Source organism: Echinops telfairi, unplaced genomic scaffold, assembly GCF_000313985.2.
Source record: "Echinops telfairi isolate 266 unplaced genomic scaffold, ASM31398v2 ScPeMD7_7457;HRSCAF=8495, whole genome shotgun sequence".
NCBI classification, from domain to species: domain Eukaryota; kingdom Metazoa; phylum Chordata; class Mammalia; order Afrosoricida; family Tenrecidae; genus Echinops; species Echinops telfairi.
The window spans coordinates 19,086,597-19,107,045 of record NW_022111357.1 but is presented as its reverse complement, the minus strand read 5'-3'; the positions used below and the strand labels follow the sequence as shown (position 1 = coordinate 19,107,045).

The 20,449-nt window shown below is 46.1% G+C and overlaps 1 protein-coding gene across 2 annotated transcripts in view; it reads right to left on the bottom strand.

Annotated features, from left to right (window-relative positions):
- Nucleotides 1-7,475, bottom strand: part of PAFAH2 (platelet activating factor acetylhydrolase 2) — a 42,198-nt gene extending 34,723 nt beyond the window's left edge. For both annotated transcript variants that reach the window (XM_045299269.1, XM_004705091.2), the window contains exon 1: nucleotides 7,420-7,475. The gene's annotated coding sequence lies outside the window, so the exon portion shown is untranslated. The remainder of the gene's footprint in view (nucleotides 1-7,419) is intronic.
- Nucleotides 7,476-20,449: the final 12,974 nt, after the last annotated feature.

The following is a 20,449-nucleotide window of genomic DNA, read 5'->3' as shown; positions in this document are numbered from 1 at the left end:
GCTTTACACAATTGATGTATGTATGGATTGTGATAAGAGTTGTATGAGCCCCTAGTAAAATGATTAAAAAAAAAAAAGCCTCCTCCCAGGTGCCTCTTGAAACTCTCTCATCCAGATGGAACACAGGGCTTTGACCTATACATGTGTGTATGCAACAAACATGGTCCAGTGCATGCCGTGTTCGTGTCCGGCATTTCCATAACGAGGAAATATTAATGACGATGGCTTCACTAGGCACCCTGGTGGTGCGGTGGCTAGAGCACTTGGCTGCCAACCAAAATGTCGGTGGTTTGAATCCGTGAGCCACTCTGTGGGAAAAAGATGTGATCGTCTGCTTCCATGGAGTTTATGGCCTTGGGAACCCTCTGGGCAGCTCCAGGCTGCGACGAGGTGGGGTTTTGTGATTTCACTTGGCGTAACCAGCAGGCCATCCCGAAGCAGGTTCCTGCTGGTCCCGAGGCTGAGCAGTGATGTTGTTTTTGGGTGGTCACGCAGAGGAGGAAGCGATAGCGATACAGAAGTACACCCCCAACCTCTGCGAATGGGGCCCCCAGAATCCACATCTTCTAAGAGCGTGCAAGGTGAATGCAATGACAGTCAGGTTCAAGGACCTCGCTCGAGCCAGACTTGCCCCACAGGGTTTTGCATGCAGATAGCCTTTCCGGAAGTAGGCTGCCCTATCTTTTTCTTGCCTGGGCACTGGGAGAGTTTAAACTGCAAACCTTTGGGTTAGCAGCTGAGCATTTAACCACTGTGCCACCAGGGCTCCGTTATACCTCCATGTAATGCTCTGCATATGTCACTAGTCTCTTGCTCATCTATCACTGAAGAAGATGCTGTTGGTTTGGGATCATCTCCATACCTGGTTGTGGGAAGACTGCAGAGATTGGAGATTTTCATTGGCTGGTTTTCAAAAGGAGATCACCAGGCCTTTCTTCCTGGTCTCAGTATTAGTCTGAAAGCTCTGTTCAGCACCATAGCAGCACTTAGGCAACCAATGGCAGACGGGTGGTGGCTGCACACAGGTGTATTGGCTAGGAATCAAACCCAGGTCTTCCACACGGCAGGCAAGAACTGTGTCACTGAATCACTAAATGAATGCGATTTAACTTTACACACTGCTGTCTAAGCTCTTCACACATACGCCAGGCGTAAAGACTGGGTTTTATACTTCTTTGTAGGCCACCCTATGCTTCTCACATAGTAGGTCCTCCGTAAGCACTCCTTCATTTGGCTTTAATTTAACCTTCTTAATTATTATTTACTCTCTGGACTATGAAATAACTTCACTTTTGAACCAGAAGCGAGGTGATTTAGTGTGGTGGGAAAAGAAAGGCTTTGACGACAGATGGAATACCACTGCTGCTGCTTATTAGTCGTGTGACTTTGAGCAAATTCCTTAAACACTAAAGCTGGTCATTAACTTAAAAAAACAGAAAGAACAATAGCTACTCAGGATGCTGCGAGTATGTTAGCTCATATATACAAAGCCATACCCACTTCCCTCTAGTCAATTCCAACGCATAGCGACCCTCTATAAAGTTTCCAGCATTATAAATTGTTACGGGCGCAGGGGGACTCATCACTCTCCCAAGGATAGTCTGACTACCTGACCCGTCTGACACCCTGCTACATAAAATGGGGGCATTTCACAGGTGAAGTTTAAGATAAGTACATTGACATTGCTTAAAGCTGGGTAATTTTAAATCCAAATCAAACAGCTGTCAAGTCAATTCCAACTGGCAATGATCCTCCAGGACACTGGTGGGTTTGAACTAACGGCCATTAGTTCTCAGCCAAGCCCTTAGCCACTGCACCACCAGGCCTCTGGTGCATTGTAAAAGCTCATAAAATGGTAGTAATTAATTAACCAAGCCATGTCTCCCTTGCATCATGACCCGCCATGGTCTCTTGCATTTTGCATGAATTGAACCCTAGACAAAATGAATTCTCCCCACTCAGCCTTTTAGGCCTGAGACACCCCTAGCAAAGCCAGTCTAGCAAACAGGCTCAGGGGAGTGCCAGGGAAGAGCTGGGGCTCACGGTGCAGCTGTCCACCTCCTGCTGGGCTCGACTGGGACCGAGCAGGGTTGTGTAAGTGTTTCATCACCGGCTACTTTAGGACCCAGTCCAAGATCAGCACTCCATGGTGCTTCCTTTTAAACAAAGCCCTATGGACTCTCCAGGCTCACTGGTCTGACCCTTGCTCTTTAGCGGAAGTGAAGAAATACCACCTTGCCTTTAAAGAATAATGGAGCCACCAAGGGCTTAAGGGAAGGGCTCCAGCAACAAGGTGGAAGAACTACTAGAAAAGGTCTCAAGGTGAGAGGATTCCCGATCATCTGGTTGTAATAAAAATCACCCCCTTGCTTGTGGAGGCTTTCCAGTTCACAAAGCACTTTCGCAAATGCTGACTTATTGGCTTCACAACACAGCAGCACCCTAACATGCAAGTGGCTTGCCTGAGTCACACACTGACTGAGGGCAGACCTGATCTGGAAAGATGAAATTGTTAGGTAGCTTGGCGTCTGTTGCACGCACGTTCAGAGGTTCAAGCTTCTGGCCAGGAAGAGGTGGTACTCCTAGGTGGGCTTACACCTGTGGATGACCAGAAAGAATCCTTGACCACGCCTCCCAGCGGGGCCCCTGAAAAGCCAGAGGCTTTGCTCTGGTGCTCTCTCCCAGTGGTTGAGCTGCCAGGCTGTGGCTGATTGGCTGAGCCGCTGTCCCACGCACTTGGGCCGCTTCTATTCTCTATGAACTCACTTGGATCACAATGCAGGCTTCGGAGTGAATTCTTTCTTGTGTTAAGCCAAGGACCGAGGTATCTCTCTCCCACAAGAGATCTATTGGTGCTGTGACTGCCAGCATCTTCTTGAGTTCAAACTTTCTTTAGCTAACTCAAGGTAAGCCGGCTCCAGATATTTTCCTGGAGCGGGCCCTCACATCCTGGTCTCACAGGTTTTCAGGCACCTTCTGGACTCTTTTTCACCTCACCACCCTCCAGCGCATAGCTGGAAAGGAAGCCAGGCTGAACTCCTCCCGCCAAAACACCCCGGAACCGACTCATGGGGACACTCACATTGCTGCAGCCCCATCCTTCTGTGTCTGTCTTTTCGTCTATTCGTACTGGTATATGGGACTATATGTCTGCCTTCCTGGGAGCTCACATGCCTTCCCCAGTCTTGATTTCTGGGAGGGGACTGGGACCCTGTTGCCTGCAGGTTTGGAGAATTTCGATTCCCAAAGTTGTTTTGAGTCTCAGTGGTATGCTTTGTGCTCTGGCCAGCTAGAAACCTGTTGGTTTCTGCAGGACTCTGGCTCCGGTGGCTGGCCCCCCCTACTGACTTTCGGCTAGACGGCAAGCTGCAGCTGCCATTTTCCCAACTGTGTGACTCTCCATTCCCTGGCAGGATGGCACCACCCACTCTAGACATGTGGGGGGTGGTGGTGGTGGTGGTGGTGGTGCAATGCCTAGGTAGCTGGTTGCTTGGGCCTGGGAGTTAGCCCCACCTAGTTCCAGGAGCCGAAGTTTTTCCTATCCCCTTCCATTCCCTTTAGCTTTCTCCTGGTTTTACAAACAAGCTGCTTTAGTGTTCTACCAGCGTGGGGTTGTTCTTTTGCTACTGGCTGGTTTTCTGTTGCCCAGGCCTAGGCCAAAGGCATTTGGAAGCCTAGTCTGAGTGACTGTTAACTTTCACCTTTCAGTGATACTGCTTCCAACACTTTTTGGGACAGCCCTTACTACAGCTCTGCTGCCATGATGTTCCAGCCAGAAATTCCAATTTCCCTAAAGGTTCCCCGAGCTGCTGGACAGACGTCCCTCCCCTTCAGTGATTTGAGAGCCTGCTCCTGCGAGCAGGTGTCTTTTAAGGCCATGGGGCCACACCAAGCAGTGGCCCTCCTAGCTTGTGGTCTAGAGAACAGTCAGACCTACGTCGGCTGCAGCGACTGTTCTTTGACCCCACCCTCAGGCAGGGGCACCTGTCCGAGACCTCAGATTCACGGCACCCCAGAGGTGCGCGCTGAAGCGGCAGTTATTGACCTTGAGGCATCAAGTTCTCGACAACCTCCTTGTTGTGTGTTTTCTAGATGAGACTTACCAGCTCGATACCCAGGAATCGCCCCCTCAGATGTATTCTGTCCAATTGGGATAGATTTGGTCCAGAGAGGCTGGACAAACAGAAGCTGATTTTGTTTTGGAACTCTATTTTGCCACAATAGAAACAGGAGAGTCGTGGCCAGAGAACGGCACACTTGCCCTTCCAGCCCTGATTCAGCCAGAACATTTCTGTGAAGGATGGGCAAGTTGCGGAAATACCATATGTTAGAGGATTTTTCCTTTTGAGGAGCAGGAAAGACCTTCGTTCCCAGTGCACCCAGGACCCCCTAAGGGACCCTGGAGTTAGGGTTAAATTTTCCCTCAGCCCTGAACCTGCCAAAGTTCTACCCGTAGTCGAGGCAGCTGGGGAGTTTGGTCCCCAGGTAGTCTACAAGCCTTTCACTCTAACTGAACTCGAGCAAGTGAAAAGTGACTTGGGCAGTAACTCTAACAAACCCGAACAGTACATAGAACACTTCCAGCACCTCACCCTGGTCTATGATTTAACCTGGAAGGATGTAGTGGTCATAATGGGACAGACTGGGACAGACTTTGAGAAAGAATGAGTGCTCAAAGGTGCTAGGGAGTTTGCAGAGGAGTTACATGTGATGAGTGAAAAGTACCCTGTAGGGGAAACCGCTGTACCTTTAACTGACCCTGACTGGAATCCTAGTGAGCCTCAGGACAAGTGGGCACGGGAACATTTTCTGGTGTGCATCACAAATGGACTAAAGTCAGGTAGGTGAAAGGCCATTAATTATGCCGAAGTGACAGCGATTCACCAGGGACCTACGGAGTCTCCTGCAGGCTTTTTAGAGCCGCTAAAGGAGGCCCTGAACAATCATACTGCTATAGATATAGAATCCTATGAGGGGCAAGTCTTAATCAGGGACGTTTCTCACACAGGCTGTACCGGACATTCACAAGAAGCTCCAAAAACGAGTGCAGAAGCCTGAAGTAGCTGCCCTAGAGGAGATGGTTGCTTGTGCTAATACGGCCTTTTACAATAGGGAGCAGGTTCGGGCCGGGGGAAGGAGAGAAGGAAGGACCTCCGGCATGCCCAGGTATTGGCTGCACTTAATAACTGACGCTCGTCAAATGCCTCCCAGGTTTCTCAGACCTTTGAACCAGGTACCAAGTGCTACATTTGCCGGCGACCGGGTCATTGGGCTAGCAACTGCCCTAACCGGACCAAGCCTCCTCAGATGTCATGTTTCCATTGCAAGCAGACCAGCCACTGGGCTGGCCTCTGTCCTAAGGCCAAAAACCTGGAGGAGGGGCATCCACAGGCCAATGTGCAGCTGCTAACGGAGGATGATTGAAGGCGCTCGGTCCGCTCAGCCCAGCAGCAAGAGATAGCTGTTACTGGTGTGGAGCCTAGGGTGAGCATCGACGTGGCTGGTAGGTCAGTAAATTTCCTTTTAGATACTGGGGCCACCTATTCTGTCCTTACCTCCTTCCCCAGACTCCTGGCACCCCACACCTGCTCCATCCTGGGAGTGTCATGAAAACCTGTAGTGAAACATTTTACTGAACCTCTCAGGTGCCCATGGGATAATTTCTATTTTTCTCACAACTTCCTAGTAGTCCCTGAATGTCCACTTCCTCTCCTAAGCCAAGATATACTGTCCAAGATACACACCTGCATAATCATCAGGCCTCTACAGCTTTACTGTCCAAGATACACACCTGCAGAGTCATCCCTCTAGAGCTTTCCAATTGCTCCTTATGGTGGAGGCACTGCAGATTCCCCCACAGGAACCGTGGGAACGAGCCATAACCCCTGAAGTTTGGGACACGAGAGTCCCTGGCAAAGCTAAGTATGCTACCCCTGTAAAGATTTTCCTAAAAGATCCTACCCAGTTTCCCCATCAGTGACAGTCTCCTTTGAGACCTGAAGCCATCAGAGGATTACAACCCCTATTAGTAAATTCCTCCAACTTGGACTTTTGGTCCCTGTTAACTCCCCCTGTAACACCCCAATATTACCAGTCAAAAAGAAAGACGGGTCTTATCGGCTGGTCCAAGACTTCGGGATAATAAATGAAGCAGTGCTCTCACTGCACCCAGTAGTGCCAAACCCCTGTACCCTCCTAGGGAAATTGTGAATGCTTTTACCCCCATTCCTGTGTTTACAGTGAGCCAACACTCATGCCTGTTAATCCTAAGATTTTTATTTATTTCCTGTGACACTAACCTAACTCCAAGGGCACTGCCCCTCACAACCTTACCTTGTCTCACTTACACTGTTCACCTGTTTGTGCGTTTGCTTGCTTTTCCAGAAGTTCTCAGGTTACCAAGGCCTGCGAACCAACGTGCCAGCTCCTGGACCACCAGCTCCTGGACCACCTCAACCTCATCCATCCTGGGCACAGAGCGGACAACCCCATCCAACAGAGTAGGAATGGTGTGAACCCAAAAGCCTCACTTCGACCCTTTGGTCATCAGGAAGTAACTAGAGATGTCTTAGGCCAGTACCCCAAAGATTTGGGTCCATACCTCTTCAGGGGGGAAATGTTAGGTAGCTTAGTGTAGGGCTGGGCCATCCATTACTCATGCTCAGCGGTCAAGTTTCTGACCAGGAAGGGGTGGTACACCTAGGTGGGCTTACACCTGTGGTCGACCAGAAAGAATCCTTGACCATGACTCCCAGCAGGGCCCCTGAAAAGCCAGAGGCATTGTTCAGGGACTCCCTCCCAGCAGCAGAGCGGCCTGACTGCAGCCCAGTGGCTGAGCCGCTGTCCCACGCACTTGGGCCGCCTCTATTCTCTATAAACTCACTTTGGTCACAGTACAGGCTTCGGGGTGAATTATTTTCTCACGCAAAGCCAAGGACCCAGGTATATCTTTCCCATGGGAGATCTAACACAATTTCCACCGGAACCAAAAGCCGGACCGGTCCGCTAGTGTTAGAGCGAAGCCTCGGTTAGAGAAGTGGGCTGGCAGCCGGGGGTGGGGAATGGGGGCGCCCAGGCTAGGGGTGGCAGTCCAGAAAGAAGATAGGGTCCGAAGCAGGCTGTGGGAGGCTGAGGGTTGGATGGGGACTTGTGGAGGCTCCGAGTAGTGCTAAGGGCCCATGAGGGGGGTCGTGAAGGTTGGGTCCCAGGCAAAAGTTGTGCGGACCGCAAGGACACCGGAATGGGCCAGGTAGCAGGGAGGGGTCAGGGTGCGGACGACAATCAGAGGCGTCTGAATAGGAAACTGAAAGAACAAAGGCTTATGTCGAGTCCCTGAGATTAATCGACCGGGAGGCTTCGAAACGAACTAATCTGCAGACACCTAGGCTCCAAACAGGAGCTTTCATCAGTGAAACTTACCTAGTCAAGTTGACCGTCCGAATCTGCTCCCGGAGTCCGGGGCGACAAAAACGAAAAAAACACCCAGGAGCCCGTTGTCGCTTGGTAGTTGTAGTTTGAGAACTCAACGTCGGCTCTCGTAGGTACTGCCCATCTCTCTGCCTGGAACTACAATTCCCAAGGTGCACCACGAAAGAGGGGCACGCTGCCAGCCCGTGACTACATTTCCCAGCGTTCCACGCGACGCACCGCTTCGGGAGGAACTCGGGACAAGGTGTTTTAGGACGCGGTACGATCGCGCCCCCTGGTGGTCCAAGGCGCTCCCGCCGCGATTACGCAGTGTGAGCGGAGTGTTACCTTTACAGGGGAATTCGTAGTCCTCCGCCCTGCCGGTCTTCAAATAATCCCCAAGCGTGTTTCCAAAAAGCCCCAGCTTCTGATCATGCAAGTTAAATGCACTTTTTCTCCCAACCTGTTCCTGTTGGCATCTGCGATCCCCTACTGTCCTTCTCACGGGATTCACTGGCCGAGGATGGGAAAGAATGCCGAGATGAGCGGGGGTGGCTATCTTGTTCCGCCACTTCCCTGGTATTGGCACGTCACTGTTATATTGGGGAGAACCATGAGCGCTTAGTTTTGTTTGTTTTTTTACAGTTTTATTGCAGCAGAAAGAAAAGTGGTGTTTTTTTTTAAATGGGAAAACACAAAGTTGCAGAAGGTTCCCTACCTACTGTCAACAAGTTCATTCCGAAGCGACATTGGAGGGCAGAGCAGGCCTGCTCCCTAGGGGCGCTCCACGGAGTGGCTGGTCGATGAAAACTGCGGACTGTGCAGTTAGCAGTCCGAAGCATGACTCGCTGCACCACCAGGCCCCTATTTGTTAGGTGCTGGCTTCATAGCGGTCTGTGCTCTACGGAACAAAACACTGCCGGCGTCCCGCGCCTTCTGACAATTGTTCTTAAGTTGGAACCCCTTGCTGCAGCCATTGTGTCCGTCCATGCTGTTGGAGGCCTTTCTCTTTTTCTCTGCCCCTTTACTTTTCCAAGCATGACGTCCTTCTCCAGGGTCTGGTTTCCCCTGACATGTCCAAAGGCTGTGAGAGAAGTCTAGCCACTCTGGCTTCTAAGGAACACTGTGGCTGCGCTTCTTCCTGAACAGATTTGATGGCAGTTCATGGTACTTTCCATAACCTTTTCTCTATCATGATGCTACCTAGTGGTCCAGTTGTGAGGGTGTGGGTCTCCTTGGTGTCGAGTTGTAACTCATACTGAGTTCTACAGTCTTCGATCTTCATCAGCAAGGGCTTCCAGTCCTCCTCAATTTCAGCAAGCAGGGTTGTGTCACCTGCATGTCCCAGGTGGTCAATAAGCCTTCCTCCAATCCTGATGCCCTAGTTCTTCTTTATATAACCCAGCTGCTCTGATGATTTGCTCAGCACACAGATTGGTGAGAGAATTCAACTTTATTGCTACCTTTCCTGATTTTAAACCATGTGGTATTATTGTAGAATTGTCTGTTTTCCTCTTTGTCTTCATAAAAGCTTGAGTAAGGTATTTGGAGAGTTTTTTATTAGGTGCATAACTGTTTATTATGGTTATGTTTTGTTGCTCTATGTTCCTTTTCATCATTATGTAATGCTCTTTATTGTCTCTTATGATGGATTTTTGCCTTAAAGCCTATTATATCAGAGATTAATATTGTCATTCTTGATTTTTAAATTGCCATTAGCTTGATATATTTTCCATCCTTCAATTTTTAGGCTATTTTTGAAAATTAATAGCTTATTGCTTGGACATTGTCTTAAACTGGGTTCTCTAGAGTAGCAAAACGAGGGTTGCTTATATATCTACAGTGAGATTTAGCTCAAGGAAATGGCTCAAGAGAAGGCTGTTAAGTTTCAAGTCCAGGTCAGATGTCAGACTGGCAGATTCTCCCAGCTCAACATAGCTACTGCTGGTAATGAATTTGGGATCGGCAGGTCAGATGGCAGGCTGCTCTAACTATAGGCAACAGAGGCTAACACTTCCCAGGATCAGCTGGGCAATACAGTAAGTCATTAGCTCAAGTCCAAAGGATGGAAAGTCACATGATAATGAGCCAGATAAAGGATTCTGATCCAGTAAAGAGCAGGAGAACTTTGCCAGAATGTCCACATGAATATTTGAAGCAGGCCACATCCCTGAGAAAATGTTTCAGTTATTGGCTGCTCATTGTAGATCTCACCATAGACGTGACTGTTATATCTCATCGTGGGGGAGAACTCCCTCATAAACGCCAAACTACTGAGAAGCATGACCCAGTTAAGTCCAAAGGCTTAAAACCCAACCGTACCATCACAGGTACTGTTCTAGGTCTAGAAGAACTCTCCCGTCATTGGCTGAAATTATAGCTAATGGTAAATTTTAAGCGTTCATTTTTAGTTGCTCAGGAAGAGAAACTTCTAGACAACTATATAAGTATATGGGACTTGTGCAGAATTAGATTCTAATATTTGACAGTTAGAGTAAAATGTTTTGCTATTTGAATTTACCTGACTGAACAACAGTATATTTTGTTTAATTTTATAGCTATATTTAATTTTTGTTTATTTTATAAGATTAATTCCTGATTGTTGACAAACACATAGTCATGTAACCACCATCACCATCCAGATTTAGAACAATCCCATCCCCTCCAAAGTTCCCTTATGCTTTCTATTTGTAATATTTCACATTTGATACAATCATCAAAAATCAACTGACTACTTTGTGCATTAATGACATACATATGGCAGTAAAGAAAAAAAGCTGAGGTGTGAAGGGAGAGTGACTCTGGATATGATGGTTAAGATTGTGTGTCAATTTGTTTTATTTTTTTTAAAAAACAGAACGTGTATTAAGTCTTCAAAGGAACAAGGATAAGAAAGCTACAGAAACACACCACTCAGACAAGAGAGTTCACTAACTTGAGGTCATAATGGAGTCCAAGGGTTTGCTGAGGTACAGAGCTTTCAAAAGGACATGGGAGGTGTGTTAGTCTGGGTACTTTAGAGAAACAAATCCACAGCAACTCACGTATAAGAGAGTTTTATGTAAAGAAAGTGTGCATCATGAAAACATCCCAACCCAATGCTGCCCAAGCCCACAAGTCCAACATTAACCCATTAACCCAGCACCAGTCCACAAAGTCCTCCACCTCACAAAACAGAGGCAATGATGCCGACTGCAGGAGGAAAGCTGAGTCAGTGAACGAATAAGCATCTCAGCACTGGCAGGGGTCTCCACACGGCTGCTCCAGCACCCAGGGCTGCATTGGGATAGGTCCATGTGGCTTCTCCTTGGGGATGTCTTGTAGGAAGTCAATCTTGCAAGCTGAAGCAGGGAACTGCTGAGGCAGCTGCACCCGATGCAACCATCACAAAGCAAGAGACCCGAGAGCTAGAAAGGCAAGGCTCACCACCCATTTATCCCTCCGCCTTTCAATTAGCCCCACATGTGATTATTGGCCAGGTTGGCACAATTAACTAACTCAGGAGGTCAAAGAAAAACGTCACAAAAACACGGTTGTAGGCAGAACAATACATCATAGTCACCAGTGGAACCCCAGAGTCCGGATTAAGGCCATGACTGGGACATGCGAATTACATTAGACTGAGGATCATACAGTATTGGTCCAGGGGCTTCCACAAGGCCGCCAGGACATGGTTCATGACTATAGAATTCCCAGTACAGTGATCTCCATCAAGGAGACACCTGGATATTCCCCTAAGGTAAATTGCCCCTTCCTAGGCTTGTCAGTGCACCCTGTCTGAGGGCAAGATTATGCACATCCCTGGTCAGCATTGCTGTTGCCATCCTCACAATTGTCTTTATGTTTGGGCTCATTTTTACAACCAGTGCGTCAGCCCATCTTGTTGGCGGCCTTTCTCTTTTTCGAAGCTGCTCTCCTTTACAATGGTCAGAGGGAATTCAGCAAAGGCGTAATCTATGTGGGGATTCTGCAAATGGATTCTGGGTTTTGACTGTCATCCATAGCCCTCTGCAAACTGCAAGCTCTAATTCAATTTTCTCCTCTGATAATGGATTTTATTATTAACAATCCTTGGATCACACCGGCTGGTGTCCTCCTTCTGTGTGCACTTAACTGACACCTCACTTAAATGGCTGCTTGCTTAAAGACAAGACTTTAAGACCCAGATATGATTCTTTCTGACAGCTGGACACCATCTGATTTCTTCACCACACTTTGCTACAGCACCCATCTCTTCAGTGGTAACTTTGTGGGGGCAAATATTGAGCAGGGTCACATCATAAGAGCTAAATGTTCTTAGATTAGAGTTTATGATTAACTGGGAGCTCAAAATTCATTCATTTATCTAAGGTTTATATATATTCCTGGTCTACTTTAGAGGCAGCATCATCAGTTTCTTGAGAAGTAATGTAAATAACCTTCATAGGACATTTGGTAATTCTATTAAAAATATCATTAATCCAGCCAATGGTACAGAATTTAGAATACTGCTAAGAAAAGAAAAATATACACATATAAGAAACATTTTTAGACTAAAATACATGGAATGTTCACTTATACAAATTAAAAACTTAGGTGACTAAACGCTACTTAAGGAAACAATGAAGGTTATACATAAGGCAAAAATTTCAATGATGCTCATTCACGAATACAAAACTATGTCTGCAGAACTAAGACATATCACAAAAATAGAGTATGAAAATAGCATTTGTTATGGTGAATAAAGCTGATGGTGCCCAGCTATCAAAAGATATAGCCTCTGGGGTCTTCAAGGCTTGAAGATAAACAAGCGGCCATCTAGCTGAGAAGCAACAAAGCCCACATGGAAGAAGCACACCAGCGTGTGTGATCATGAGGTGTTGATGGGATCAGGTATCAGGCGTTAAAGACCCAAAACAAAATCATATAGATGTGAATGAGGGGGAGGGCAGAGTGCAAACCCAAAGTCCATCTCTAGTCAATCGGACACCCCCTGTCAGAAGGGTCACAAGGAAGAAATGAGCCTGTCAGGGTGCAGTGTCGCACCAACGAAACACATAACTGTCCTCTAGTTCTTTAATGACTTCCCTTGTCCCCCCACCCCTACCCCCCCACACTATCTTGACACTGATTCTACCTTACAAATCTGGCTAGACCAGAGCTTGTACACGGGTACAGATAAGAGCTCGCAACACAGGGAATCCAGGACAGATACACCCCTCAGGATCAATAAGGGGAGTAGTGATTCTAGGAGGGTAAGGGAAAGGAGGTGAGGGAGTAAGGGGGAACGGATCACAATGACCAACCTATGTATGGCCCCCTCCCAGGGGGACAGACAGCAGAAAAGTGGGTGAAGGGAGACAGCGGTCGGTGTAAGACATGAAAATTTTTTTTATAAATTATTAAGGGTTCATGGGGGAGGGAGAGTGGGGAAGGAAGGGGGAAAAATGAGGAGCTGATATCGAGGGCTCAAGTAGAAAATTTTTTGAAAAAGATGGTGGCAACCTCTGTACAGATGTGCTTGACACAATGGATGTATGTATGATATGTATGGATATATTGTGATAAGAGCTGTAAGAGCCCCCAATAAAAAATTTTTTAAAAGACAAAAGATACAGCATCTGGGGTCTTAAAGGCTTAAAGGTAAACAAGTGGCCATCTAGCTGAGAAGCAACAAAGCCCACATGGAAGAAACACACCAGCCTGTGTGATTACGGGGTGTCAAAGGGATCAGGTATCAGGCATCAAAGGACAAAAAAATCATATCATTGTGAATGAGGGAGAGTGCGGGGTGGGTACCCAAGACCCATCTGTAGGCAACTGGACATCCCTTTGCAGAGAGGTCGCAGGGAGGAGACGAGCCAGTCAGGGTGCGATGTAGCAACGATGAAACATACAACTTTCCTCTAGTTCCTAAATGCTCCCCCCCCCACTCCCCGCACCACTATCATGATCCCAATTTTACCTACAAATCCGGCTAGACCAGAGGATGTACACTGGTACAGATAGGAACTGGAAACACAGGGAATCCAGGGCAGATAATCCCTTCAGGACCAGTGCTGAGAGTGGTGATACTGGAAGGGTAGAGGGAAGGTGGGGTAGAAAGGGAGAACCGATTACAAGGATCTATATATAACCTCCTCCCTGGGGGGTGGACAACAGAAAAGTGGGTGAAGGGAGACGTCAGACAGTGTAAGATATGGCAAAATAATAGTAATTTATAAATTATCAAGGATTCATGGTGGGGGGGGAGCGTGGAGGGGGGAGAAAATTAGGAGCTGATAACAAGGGCTCAAGCAGAAAGCAAATGTTTTGAGAATGATGATGGCAACAAAGGTACAAATGTGCTTGACACAATGGATGGATCTATGGATTGTGGTAAGAGTTGTACGAGCCCCCAATAAAATGATTAAATTTAAAAAAAAGAAAGAAAATAGCATTTGTATGTTAGTCTTAAGTTGTCAATGATTAGGTAACCTTGAAAGCAATAGATTTGAGCTAAAATCGAATGACTTCAAAATCCACAACCTTGGGATAGTAGTCATCTACTTCTGACTGTAGGGCGTTTTATCCTTCCGCCCAGAGGAGCATTTCATATTTGTCTTTGTGCCTATGGTGCATTTCTCTTAAGAATCAATTCTCAAATGTTGATGAATCTTGTTTTCTTATCCAATCTGCTATTCTCTGTCTCTCAACTGATACATTTAATCAATTTACACTCAGTGTTGTTACAGATACATGTGAATTTATTGCTGTCATTTTGTGGTTATTGGTTTGTTTGTTTTTCATCAATTTCTGTGCTGAATTTGTTTTGTTTGTGGGTTTCTTTGTCAATTTTTCTTTGCTTTTATTTTACTATTTACTAGATTTTTGTGGTTTTCCTTTTTTATTGTGAAGAAGTTTTTCTGTCTTCGTTGAGGTCCCTAGTTGTTATTTTCTTCCCAAGTTTAATACAGTTTGTTCTCCCTTGGAATCTATCTGACTTCCTCTCCATTAGAATATCTGGTAGCTACACTTTTCCTTCTATTTGATTTGTAAATGTCTGTTGCAGAATACCTCTATTTTTAGTCTTGAAAGAGTGTTTCATTTTGAATACTGATTTAAACACGCCAAACTCTTTGCCATTGATTCAAGTCTGACGTACAGTGAGCCTGTAGAGCAGGGTAGAACTACCCCTGTGGGTTTCCAAGACTAACTATTGTAATTCTTCATGGGAATAGAAAGCCTTGTCTTTCCCCCAAAGAGCAGCTGGTGGTTTCAATCTGCTGACCGTGAGGTAAGCATCCCAACACCTAGCTACTATGCATACCACCAGGTGTCCTAGCATACTGCTTTAATGGGTTGATTTCTGGGAAGTGGTGTCCTGTGTTTATCTCAAGTTGAGGTTAGCTGCTGTTGTTGATTCTCTGGCCAAAGAATCCCCCTTAGTATTTTTTGTAAAGTTGATTTAAAAAAACAAACAAATTTCTTTAATCTCTCCTTATCTGGACATGTCCTTACATCTCCATCATATCTGAGGGACAATTTTGCTGGATATAAGATTCGTAGCCAGTGATCTTTTTTCCCCCTTTTTCAGAATTTTGTGTGTGTCATCTCATTGCCTTCTTGTCTGCATGGTTTCTGCTGAAAAATCCAAAAGCTTATTATTAGTTTCCCTTTATAACTAATTTTTCTTTTTATTGAGTGCTCTTGGTATTCCTTAGTTTTTCCTTGTCGTTGTTGTTGTAAAGTTTGATTATAATAGTTAGTGGTGCTTTTCTTTTGGGGGTGGGGCAGGGGACGTCTATCCTGTTTGGGGTTTTCCAGCTTCTTGATTGGTTTTCTTCTCATCCGTGGTGTTAAGGAATTTTTCTTCCAACAGTTCCTGAATCATTTCTCTGTGGATTCTTCTTTCTTTCTGTGCTGTAACCCCAATAAGGCATGTCATTGCTCTTGATAATGTTCCACATAATTCTTAGACTTTTTAATGAATTTTTTGCTCTTTTTATTGATTGTTTATCTCATCGGTTGACATTAAGAGATTTGTTTTCCATATCATTAATTTGGCTTTCAATTGCTTCAATTACACTGCTTTGTTCTTTTAAAGTGTTATCTAATTCTATGATATTAGAGTTAATTTTCTGTATTTCTATTTGTTTTGTTTGGGGATTTTTTTGGGTATGGTTTCTGATTTTTTCCCCCCATTGCTCTCTTGATCTTTTTCTTCATCCATTGACAGTACCTGAACACCATCCTGGATTTCTTTTCTGAATTCTCCGATGCCTTTTATTCTCCGGGAAAGTCTTTTGGCTCTGTATATTGGTCCCTTGTTTGCGCCAGCCATTCTTGCGGCTGCTTGTAGGCCGAGGTTCTGTGGTCTCCATGGCATTGTGATACAACTGTTAGAGATGGGAGGGGAGCAGCGGGGCCATCGAGGAGCCCTTGATTTTGTCAAGTGGCACAAGGAAGGAATAATAATAACCACAAACAAGAAGCGAGCATGCTGGCACCCCTATTGTACTATTTGGGAGGGCTTTCCCCTTGGCCACAGAGAGCAGTAGGGAGCATGCGGACAGTGCCATTCCAGTGCTGTTTGGGTGGCTCTCACCTCAGCCTCAACAGCAGTGAGGAGTGAGTGTGTGGTCGGGGCCCTTCTAGTGCGTTTGAGTGGTTCTCACCTCAGCCAGCAAGTATGTGGCTGACACCTATTTCCCCAGCTCTGCAAGTGTAGAAAGTTAAAAAAAAAAAAATCTAGAAAAGATAAAAGGCCAAGTCTGCTCTGTTAGCCTCAGCCTCGGGCTATTGGGTGTAGCCAAATGGAAACGTGAAAAAGGAGTGATTGGGCCTCACCCTGCTCCCTGTTCAACTGGTTTAGTGGGGGGAAAAGATAAAAAAAGAAAAATAAAGTTAAAGTGTCACATAGATTCTGTAGCTCTAACAAACTGGGGAAAACATGGGCCTGTGACCCCTCTAAGTACTCAGGACTCTGACGAACTGAGAAAAAGTTTAGCCTCTACTCCAACAGCTGCCCTGGCGGTATGGTCTGTCCCTTCTTCTGTCTGCAGATACAGGATTCTCAACTCCCTTAGCATTTTGCTTTTCTTCAAGGCTCTTGGTTTCCCCTCCATGTTGATTTTCTCCATTCTGCTTGTAGGGGGTTTCTCTACTGCAATTGTAGCCACCTTAATTTTGGGGGGACACGTTTTTGTGTTTGTATGTTTTTGTTTCTGTCATCAGATAACAAGGGATTGGGAAGTAGCTAGAGAACTCCCCCTGGTGGTAATGACCCATTTGACCAGTAACGTCTGTGGAACACGGAGTATCCACAGGCTCTCTGACAGGATGGAGTTAGCAGGTGAAGAAATGGCCCCATATGGCTTCCTCCAATTCCCATCAGCTCAAGGCCGATTGCCACAGGGCAGAAGTCAAACATGCCTCCACCCCGTTTCTGCTCAAGACACTCTACTTCTTTTGTGAGTTCAATAACCTGTTGCACTGGCTGCACAGAACTGACAAATGATGCGTTCATGGGGACTTCGGATTAGGAAAATTGTAGGAGCCCAGGTGGCATAGTGGTTACTCATTGGACTGCTAAACTACAAGATCAGTAGTTTGAAACCACCAGCTGCTCCAAGAGAGAAAGATGAGGCTCTTACTCCTGTACAAAGTACAGTACGGAAACCACAGGGGACGTTCTACCCTGTCCTCAAGGGTCTCTGTGTTGGGAATTGACTCCACAACAGTGGGTTTCCGCTTATTAGCAAAGGTAACGGGTTACCACGAGTCAGGATCAAAAACCATCAATATGCAATCCTTCGTCTGCAGCAGCACCTCTTCTCAGTCGTGCCCAAAGCCACGTCTCTTTCTAGTCCTCAGTCTGTCAGTCGGGAGACTCCTTAGCCTCTTCCTTGTTCTGTGAACCCAGACGCTCACTGCTCTGTTTCAAGCCTTAATTTGGCTCCTCTGATCTGCCTTACGGTTTGGGTGCTGCGATCTGTTGCCTCTGTGCCTAGGCTTGGCTCTCTCCCATGCTCCACTGGGGGTTCTTTCTTGGTATTTGTGGGGTTTCTTGGCCCAGTTTCCTCTTATATTCAGTTGAATAGCAAAACTGACCAATCCCTGAATTAGTCTCCTACAACTTTTTTGCATAATCCCATCTGGTCTTTTGTTCGCTGTTTACAAACCCATACCAAGTAATCTTACTTCACCACAGCAGATTATTGGAAAGTGGAGGCTGTTTGTGGGTAGTTCCTTGGCATTGTTAGAAACAAGCTTTTAAACGTTCTAGAAGCTGGCTGGCTTTAATCAGCTACGCTGAATGAAAGCATGTGCAGTGAGTGAGGTTGAGCTGGAAATCTGAGAGACTGTCATGATCTTACGTGGACGATTTCCTTAAAGGTGATATGGAATGTAATGGTGACAGGGGATATAGAACGGTAGTTCAGTACTGGAGAAGCTAATAAACTTGGAAACATCTCTTACTATGGAAGGAGACAGGAGCCATGGTAGTGTAGTGGTTATGTATTGGACTGCATTCGCATGGTCGGCAGTTCAAAACCACCAGCAGCTCCACAGGAGAAAGACTGGACTTTCTACTCTTGTAAACGTTGTGGTCTCTCTCAGAAACCCACAACGGGCCTATGAGTCAGCATGGACTTAATGGCAGGGATTTTTTTTTTTTAATGGAGGGAGACAGCAAATTCAAAATGTGAGTTAAATTAGGCCCATTAGCTACTGATTGGGCTATTCTGAGAAAAGCATTTATCCTCTTATGCAATTAAAGGTGAAATTATTGAAACTATACAGACAATAGCAATACTGGTCTTCATGTTTGCCTGTCTTGGTAGACAAATATAATCAAATCTTATTCTAGGTAATTATTTTGGAAGTAATAAGTAAAATCTAAATGATAAAACAATTTCAAATGTAATGTGCATTAAGTAGAGAGCAATGAATTAAATAGCTTGCATTAAAAATAAGGGTTTTATAGGCACCTTGTGGGAATGCATTGCAGGGACTGGTGCCTGAGCATCATTGTCTCAGGGGACATCAAGGTCAATTGGCCACAAAGTCTATATCCTACTTTGGTGAATAGTGAATAGTGGTCTTCAAAGTTTGTGAGCAGACCAATAAGGTCATCAAGTATTGGTCTCTCCCGCACAAAGAAACAATTATCCCTGTGGACTGATAGACCACACAAATATCAGTGGAACAGAACTCTAAATCACAAAAGAGACCAAGCTTGCAGGTCAGCTAGAGACAGGTGGAACCCTTGAGACTATAATTCTTGAGAGCCTTTGGCTATGGAACTGCACTCCCCCCCGGCCCCCGCCCCCTGTGGCCCAGTTTTCAGCCAAACAGGGGGAATAATAAGATTATGTAGGACAAGAGGAAAGTGAAAGGAAATGGAAGAAAGAACCAAGGGGCCAAGGACATTTGTGGGGAACAGAAGGATTTCTCTTAAGCTGTTTCCCCCCAAAATATGTCTTGAGAATGACTGTACACCAGGCGGTCAGCGAAAGTAGGTCAGAGGTTATTCTCCTTAACATCAGCCATCTAGAGTGGATTGGGAGTCATTCTCACTGAGAGGTATCAGCTGTCTAGATCAAGCAGACACCACTGTTTATCCCACAACAAATAGGGCCCATTCCTTTCTGTTATTGTTCCCTTGAAGCAGTGCCCATAGGCAAGCCCGGGACCACTCTAAGATGACTAAGCTTAGGTTACCATCTTGCCACACATGCCCCCCTATTCCCTCCTCTTACTATTGCATGTTCACCCCTAGGTCATCCCCCTCCTATTGCTTGTATTGCCTATGTTGCAACCCCTCCCTATGACGCAGGTTGTTGTGAATTGTATTGCCCCTCTCTTTGATGCATGATGCTGTGATGTATCCCTCTAAAGTGATATGATGCTGGTTAGCAATAAATAAAGAGGCTCCCTGGTTCTCAGGAGGGCTGCTCCCATGGGGGCAGTGGACGAGAGGGCAGCTCACTCGAGGGAGGTGGCTCCTGCTCTGGCAGCCGGGTTCCCCCCACGAGGACCACCAAGCGGGGCGGAGGTGAGCAATGCTACCATGTAACGTGTCTGACTGTATTGTTGTAATATCTCTCATGCTCTCAATGACTTTAATATAACGCTTATATATCTCAATCGTACAATTGTGCATTACTGAATCTAGAAGTAGTATTACTGAGCCCGCGATTAGCTGTGGGGGCTGCCCCCCCACCTCGTCATTTTAATTTAATACTACAGACATTTATAGAGGTCTAAATACAGGCATGTACATATGTAAATATATTTATATATAACAATAGGGACATATCATTATATGTACTTATATCTGAAAGGTTGGAGACGGAGGCGAGGAACAGAGAGAATTTAGCCAGGAATGTGAAGTTGAGAAAGATTTTACTGAGGTAGGGAAAGAACTTCTGAGAGGGAAGGGAGAGCTGGGAAAGGGATGGGGACATCTTGAGTCCCCGGGCAGGTTCCAAGACCCAAGGAGTTAGGTCAGGGAAATTGCACCTGGTACTGAGGTGACGGGACATATATAGGGCATGAGCTTAAAGGCATATGAGCCAGTAAGGGGAAGGGAGGTTCTTTGTGCTGCAGTTGCAAGTTTCGGGGCAGGTGACTTTTTGTTAGTAAATCATGTTGTTCCTAGGAAACAATGCTAGGGAGAGGGGGGCTGTGTTCTGTCTGGGGAGGTAAGCTCTGTGAAACGTTGAAATTCAGCCAGATCATTTGTCTTCTTGAGAAGTTGGTTCAAGGGGCTGCCTTGGTACAGACCCAGCCCAAACAATATCTATATGTTAAGAATTAGGGTAGCAGATGGAAATTGGGCCTTGACTCAAGAACACTTTGTTCTAATAATCCAGCATTCTGTGATGTTCACCTTCCTGACATGATAGCTGAAGACAATGTGGGTGCATAAGCAAATGTGGTGAAGAAAGCTGATGGTGCCCGGCTATCAAAACATATAGTGTCTGGGGTCTTCAAGGCTTAAAGATAAATAAGTGGCCATCTAGCTGAGAAGCAACAAAGCCCACATGGAAGAAGCACACCAGCCTGTGTGATCATG